At 41.0% G+C, this 7,373-nt stretch overlaps 1 protein-coding gene and 1 pseudogene across 1 annotated transcript in view; one reads left to right on the forward strand and one right to left on the reverse strand.

The window, feature by feature from the left end:
• Positions 1 to 253: 253 nt before the first annotated feature.
• LOC102871865 overlaps positions 254 to 7,373 on the reverse strand; it is a 53,849-nt pseudogene continuing 46,729 nt past the window's right edge.
• The window catches only part of CNOT2 (CCR4-NOT transcription complex, subunit 2), a 170,555-nt gene continuing 163,643 nt past the window's right edge, over positions 462 to 7,373 (forward strand). Inside the window, exon 1 of the mRNA XM_006886084.1 lies at positions 462 to 604. The gene's annotated coding sequence lies outside the window, so the exon portion shown is untranslated. The remainder of the gene's footprint in view (positions 605 to 7,373) is intronic.

Raw genomic sequence — 7,373 nt, forward strand, 5'->3', positions numbered from 1 at the left:
GAGGGTGGCGACGTGCCGCCGGTCCCTGGAAGTGCGTGCACAGGCACCGGAGGCTGCGGGGCCAGACAGAGGATAGGGGGACAGCGGTTCGGTTGGCTTCAGGTACTGGAAGTGGAGCAGGGGCCCAGCCCGAGGCGGACGTGGGAGGGCGGAGTGTTGGACACAAACACAAACACGCTCCACGTCCCTGAGAAGGGCGGAACGACGCCACCTCACCATTCCCCGCCCCTGGACCCTGCGGTCCCCCTCCGGCCTAGAGTCTGAGCCCAGATCCAAACAACCCGGCCCTAGGAGGGCGTAAGCAGACGCCAAGGTCCCCGCTCTTTGTAACGGCCGCGGAATAGCCTCCCCCGGAATCCAACAGTGGAAGCTGCGGTGGGGGCGATCGGGTAGTGAAGCTCCACTTTCCAACCTCTTCCGAGAGCGACGAAGAAACCTCCCCTAACGATTCAGGAATCTCAGCTCCCACCTTCCGCCGCCGCTTTGAGGCAAGCCGGAGCGACGGGGGTCACGGCGGGGGTCAGAGGGTAAAGGTCCTGCTCCCAGCAGCCTCCGCGGTGGATACGTCGCCATCTTGGATCCGCGGGACAAGAAAATTCATGCGGTGAGTTTTTGGCAAATTTTTGGAAGTCTGGCTGCGGGGCGCGCGGCGGGGGCGGCGAATTCGGGGCCCCTGCAAGGCGGGGGAATGCCTCGGGGCTGATCCGGTCGCGTCCGGGGTCCGCGGGTAGCGCCAGGACCCGCCGCTTCCCTTTGCTTTTGTCTCGGCTCCAATCGAGAGAGGGAGAGCGGAGCGGGCGGGGAGGGGGGTGGCGGCGGTGGAGGGAGGGGGTGTGTATGGGGGGGTGGACGGGACGTAAAGCGTCGCTCTCCTCGGGCCGCTGCAGCGGCAGCTCCCGAGCTTAGGCCTGGTCCCGTCTGCGGGTGGCCGAGCTTTCCCCAGTCTCAGCTTCCCCCGGCTCCCGCCAGCGCAGAGGAGCCGCTGCCGCGCTGCTTCCTGGGGAAGAAGGGAAGGCGGTAGCGGCGGTGGCCGAGGATCCCTGGCCCGCTTTAGACAGTGCCGCCTTTTCTCAGCAGCTGCCGCGGTCTCTGGTCCTTAACAGCCTCTTACTACTCATACATCACCGCAACTTGTGTGTGTTTGTCTGTGTTTAAAAGGCTGGGGGGTAGAGGGGCGGCGGGAGGCACTGGACTAGCTAACGGGCCTTAGAGTACCGAAGGCTGTAGATGGTGGATGGGGAAGAAGTGCATTTGTGATGTCTTTGCCACTGCACCCAGAGCATGAAGGTTCCGTAGTGTCGTAGAGATCGAATCGGAATGATTCTCCGGCCACGGAGGAACACGAGATGCTTGTGTTTGTGAACTTGTCAGACCTAGATTTCTACTTCCGCCAGGCTTCTCCACCTTTAGCTGTTTTGTGTCTAACTTAAAAGTTGCACTAAGGAATGAATGAGTGTGGCTAGAGGCCCCAGTTCTTAGTGGTTGAGTCTGTTACTGTCTAGGAGCAATCCTCATAACTCTTGGAAACTGATTATTAACAATTGCTAATTTTAGTTTTCGCTCAAGACTGTGTACACTAGGTTTTATAACATGCATTTGTTTCAGGCCCTATGCGTACCGTATATCCACCTCAAAAGTCCAACTACGGGTATCACCATAGATCCTAAATGGCCTCTTCTCAGTCCTGAAAGACATCATCACTTTGTCAACATCCAGAATAAGGGCAGCAAACGTTCTTCTTTTCTTAACTCCAACTTCATTTTTAATTATTTGGACATATGGCCCATAACAACAACAGGCGTTGCCTAATAAGTAAGGTAGCTAGTACCAACTCTTAGATGCTTATCTCAATGCCATTAAGTACTGAGTTAAAATTTGTTCAGAAGAGAGTTCAGAGTTGGATATATAGCTTAATGTGCTTGGTACTAGAAATTTCTAGAGTTCTGGAATCGTTTTTGCAACTTTTGAAACAACATAAGCAAAAAAGATAAAGTATGATGTAGTAAAAGGGTGGCATAGACGTTTTAAAATACTATTATGGGGAGCTCTGATGGCCTGGTGCTCAAAGTCACGTTCAAATCCACCAGCTGTACAAAGCTGAGCAATCTTCCCATGCAATTTACTGCCACTGAAAACAGACTAGAAGGTCAATTATAAGTCGTTCCAACTCGAGGGCGTACAACTTTCATATTAGTTTCATGTTGTTTGAGAATGGTGTATTCTATAGGAGTTATCTTTCAGAGTTACTTAGCACACACCTTTTGTAATTTTGGAAGGTAACTTGATCCATGATTTGAAGAGCTGATAAAGAACCACAATGGTCTGAAAGGTTAAATGTCTACTACATGAAGATCTCTTTCATTGAAGTGTTTCTTACTAGACCAAAATTATTAGCACACTTTGTAGGTTTAACTAGATTGTAGTTCTTTTGTACTGTTAGATGCTAAAGGAAAAGAAGCAAAATACATTTGTAAAAAAAGACTGTATACTGTATACTTCTTTATAATATTTTTGTTCTTTTTTAAGGTGGAATTTTCTCTCCTTCCCCACCTCCCCCAAGACTTTACAGTCATTTCTGTAAACACTGTTGTGTTAGACAGGAAGTGAGAAACTGTATTTTACTTTTTTTTTTTGTCGTAATTAATGCTATATCAATAACAAGTTAATAAAAACATTTGTTTTCAAAACACTTGTTTTTAAACTTTGAATATACATTAGAGAGTCCCTAACCTAATTTGATACCCTTGGGCATTGAAAATTGTATCTTGAACCAAGTGACAAATACCGCAAACTTTTTTTTTCCTGTTACATTTGCATTTCTAAGTAAACCTGTGTGGTGGGAAATTGAGGGCAAAATACATGTGAGTGATTTATACCCTCTGCAGTTGAAAAATGCCTCATGTTGAAGATAACATAAAATGAATATATCTTCATAAGAAATTACTCATTTCTTTGTTATAACTTGAATCTTTCATATACTTTTAGCTTTTTTCAGAGGTACTTTAACACTAATAATTGTTATTAAGTGCTATCTAGTCAGAACCAACTCAGCTAATCCTCTAGTAGGTTTTCACAGACTGTAAATCAATTCCATGAGAGAAGGTTGCCCATTTTTCTCTCATGTACTCTTAATTGTAGCCTGAAAATTATTTATGCTAAAAAAAAATTACTTGAGATTTCTGAGCAATTTTACGAGGAGTGCTTCTGGTCTGGGTTTTTTTTCCTCTTCAATAGATCATGATAGTAAAAGTACTTATATTTTGAAAGGTCTTTATAAAATTTTTAAAAATGTGCATGAAGTTGAAAGGACCACCAGTGGCTTGTCATGGTGGTGTTGATGTCATGAAGTACAACTCTTAGCTACCCTTTGAACAACAGATACGAATCCTGCCCTAGCCTGTGCCATCCTTATATTGGTACCATTGGTAACACAGTTGAGTGCGTTGCTACAGTCATTGTCAGTCCATCTTGTCCAGGGTCGTCTTTTCTTTCATTGACTCTCGAGTTTCTAAGCACACTGTCCCTTTCCAAGGAATAGCCTTTCCTAGAAAACATTGCCAAGATATGTGAGAATAAGCTTTGCCATATTTGACTCCAAAGGAACTTTCTAGCTGCACATTCTACAGGACCTGTCTTATTTGTTGTTCTGTTATTTGAAGGAATGTTCAGTAGTATTCTCTTACACGTCAATTCAAAAGCATCGGTAATTCTTCTGTCATCCTTATTCATTGTCTAGCTCTTACATGAATAGCAAGTGATTGAAAAGACTGTGGCTTGAATCAGGCACACCTTAGTCTTCAGACTGACTTGATTGCTCCTTAATAATTTGGAGAGATTGCTGATAGCCGACTTTGAAAAGTTGCATGAAGTTGAAAGGGTAGCTGGTGGCACATTGTATACATTTAGAAAAGTTTCTCCTATAAAGATTTCAAGCCTTAAAAATCTGATAAAAGTCACTGGAAGTGGGAGCCAACTTGATGGTAGTTTTTGTTTAATTTTCTTCATACATTGTGTATATATGATAATAGTACAAATAATTTATACTTGTTTTCTCTTTAAAAGCAATGCTAAGTAATAGCATACTTTTTTAAAAAAAGTTTTATTTGTTTTGTGCCATTGAACCAGTTCCAACTGGCACAGGAGATTGCCCCTCCTTCTCCAGCAGAGCATCTGGTGGATTTGAACAGCATACCTTCAGGAGTGTAGCGCAGCTTCTTGCCACTAGACCACCAGAGATCCCAAATAATAGCATGCTTTTCAAAGTGTCTTAAAAAATGTTAACTATTAAAAACACATTCTGTTACAATCACATTTAGCAAACAGTGGTACATTGTCAGAAAAAAGATGCTACTAAATGTTTGTTTTGCTACCTGAATTGCCAGTGGATTTTTAACACAAGCAATAGAGAGGAAGTACCAAATAGGAAAGTTTTCAGAGGCAGATTAATCTGAGTTGCACCATAATGTTTTGATACAATTACTGTTTTCATTACTGTCAAAGAATTTAGTGCTGTGACTAAGTAATTTTGGTTAATAGTACAGGAGATTGATTGTTTTTCTGTATTAAGGATAATTTCTAACTGAGATGCTTAAAGGAGTAGAAATTCATTATGGGTTTTTACTTGGTATTTTTGAAAGACTTAAATTGGTGTTTGTTGTAGAAAGTCTCCTTGAAGGATGGGAGGAGAAATGAAATTTAGGTTTTAGAATTTTTGTTTTGTTCAGTGAATCCTTCCTTAGTATACTATTTTGAAATTATTTTTTTTCTGTTTGACATCTTTTGATTTCTCTTTCAAAACTTAGCTACTATCAGAAGTCATACTATAAAACTCATTTATTTATTTGTTCCAGGATGACCCAGAAATGGAACTCCTAGTTTATTTTTCTAACAACTTGTTTTCTGAAATAACAAATGTGTTAGACTTTGGGGGCATGTTGTGTTGCTAATGGAATAATAATGTATAGTATTTTGTGTTATGAGATATGGATGTATTTTACTAGCCATATTATTTTGGGAGTATACTGTGTTATAGAATAATATAGTGATTTACATTGTTTATTTTTTAAGTTTTTAGCTTGTGTCATGTAGAAATGCAAAGAAGGGGCTTGTCTAGGAAAAATGAAAATTTCTTTATACATTAATATTTTGTGTGTACTCAGAGTCAGAATAAAAATATGTTTAGATAGTTTATATAAATTTACCACCTCCCTTTATATACTTCTTTATTTTTCTTTGCTGTATCTTTTCCATGGACTTATTTTTATTTGTGAGTGTGTATATCCTACTTACAATTTTTCAATTATTTGATAAACTTCTTAGTCCTCAAAGCCCAAGAATGGTGTCATATTCTTTATGAAACCTTATTTATTCCCAAGAGTCTTGCTGTATTGCCTTTTTAAAAAATTGTGTATGTTGCTTTGAGTGATGGACAACTCAAACAATGACGACAACAACAACAGGTCACATTTTATTTGAATTGCTGTTCACCTCCAATTCTCACTACAGCTTCTTTTGGCCTGTGAGCTCCTGTAAAAATAATGGAACCACAACCAATTCTTACAAAGTCAAACATGCTTCACTCTTATTTCTGTTAATTTTAACACCAGCCATCCCTTTCAGGGTTCTCACTGCTCTGCTCCTGGGTCTGCTGACCAATTAAAATGTCCACACAGAACTCATAGGCCATATTCACTATTACTGGGTCTGTTAAGGAAGTTAACACATTACAATTGAGATTGGAAACAGTATATAATTCTTCAATTAGGACAGCTTCTTGAGGCTCTCTGACCTTAGTCTCTTTACTATAGGCTAGTGCTATGAAGTTCTTTTAGTCTTGCAATTATGACATATCTATACTGCCCCTACCCTCATCTTCAGCGTTATTTGGATGAAAGGCTCTACCTCCATGGGGCAACAGCCTTAGTTCAGCTCTTTCTCATTGGTTTCTGGTTCTTTGCTACACAGGCATTCATCTAGGTCCTAAGTCTGACTCATCTAGGGATCTTTGGTTAATATAAATGTATGTTGGACTCTACACTTCTTTGCTAGTAGTGCAATTCCACTTCTAAACATGCTCTAGTGGTGTAGTCAGAAGTGAATTGTGTGGCTAACCTAAAGGCTTTCCATCTCCCTGGCAGTTCAAATCCATCCACTAGTCCTCAGGAGAAAGATGAGCAGTCTCCCCTTGTTGGGATTTATAGCTTTGTAAACTGGAAGGAGGGTTGTTATCAGTTGAAATTGACTTGACAGCAGTGAATTTGAAGAAGGCAAGACTGCAGTCCTCTCATGAGTAACCTGTATACATTGCTTGCATGCTTGCTCCCAAAAAGTGCTAGTCACTGCATTCCTATAGTTTGACCTGCCATATTATGAAAGTCAAAGCCATTGGGCTAGGAAAGCCATTTTGAACAATCAACCCATTGTACCACAGGACCACTGAGAAGTAGTTCTCTACCTTATATACATATTTAGTACCTTATATAAAATATGTATAGTACTTGGCAGGGCCTTAATAAATATGCATTAAAATGATGGCAGTGTAACCTTTGACTCTTAATGTGTCAGTTTCCAATCCATTGGTAAAAGAAACATATTGAAAAAAGTAGAACAGCTGTGTTTCTTTACTTTGAATCCTTAGAGTTTTGCCTCTTTTTAAGCTGCTTAAAGAAGTGTATGCAGAGGTAGAAGGTATTGTAAATAAAATTATTAATACCCTATTTTGCTTTTGACAGAATGTTTTGTTGGTGGTGTTAGGTGTTGTGGAGCCAAGTATGACTAACAGCAACCCTATGGACAACACATCTGAACCCTGTTCTATCTTGCACCATCTTGTCTTCTCTGAGACACTTGAATGTGTTGCTGTAGTCACTGTTTCAGTCCATCTAGTTCAGTGTCTTCCTCTCTTTTGCTGACCTTACCAAGCATTATGTTTCTTTCCAAGGAATAGCCCCTCCCAGCAACAGGCCCAAAGTATGTGAGAGAAAGCTTCTCCAGCCTTGCCTCCAAGGAACAACCTGGCCATACTTTCTTGAAGTCCAATTTTTTTCTGTTTTGTTCTTTTGCCAGTGTTCTTTTGAAAGTCATTTAGTACTTTTTCTCCCAACACTTCAGCTCGAAGACATCAATTATTCATGTCATCTTTATTCATTATCCCGCTCTCAGATATATAGTAAGTGATTGAAAAGACCATGGCCTGAGTCAGGCACACTTTAGTCTTCAAACTGACGTTGCTCCTCAGTAGTTTTGAGAAGTCTCTGATGGCTGACTTTCCTAATGCAATATGTCTGCTGTTCTCTGCTAGTTCCAAGGGTCCCAAGTTGATCCCAGTAAGATGAAATAGTTAACAGTTTCTTTCTTTTTTTTTTTATAATAGA

Source organism: Elephantulus edwardii, unplaced genomic scaffold (genome assembly GCF_000299155.1).
Source record: "Elephantulus edwardii isolate Elephantulus edwardi_28Jun2011 unplaced genomic scaffold, EleEdw1.0 scaffold00047, whole genome shotgun sequence".
Classification (NCBI taxonomy): Eukaryota; Metazoa; Chordata; class Mammalia; order Macroscelidea; family Macroscelididae; genus Elephantulus; species Elephantulus edwardii.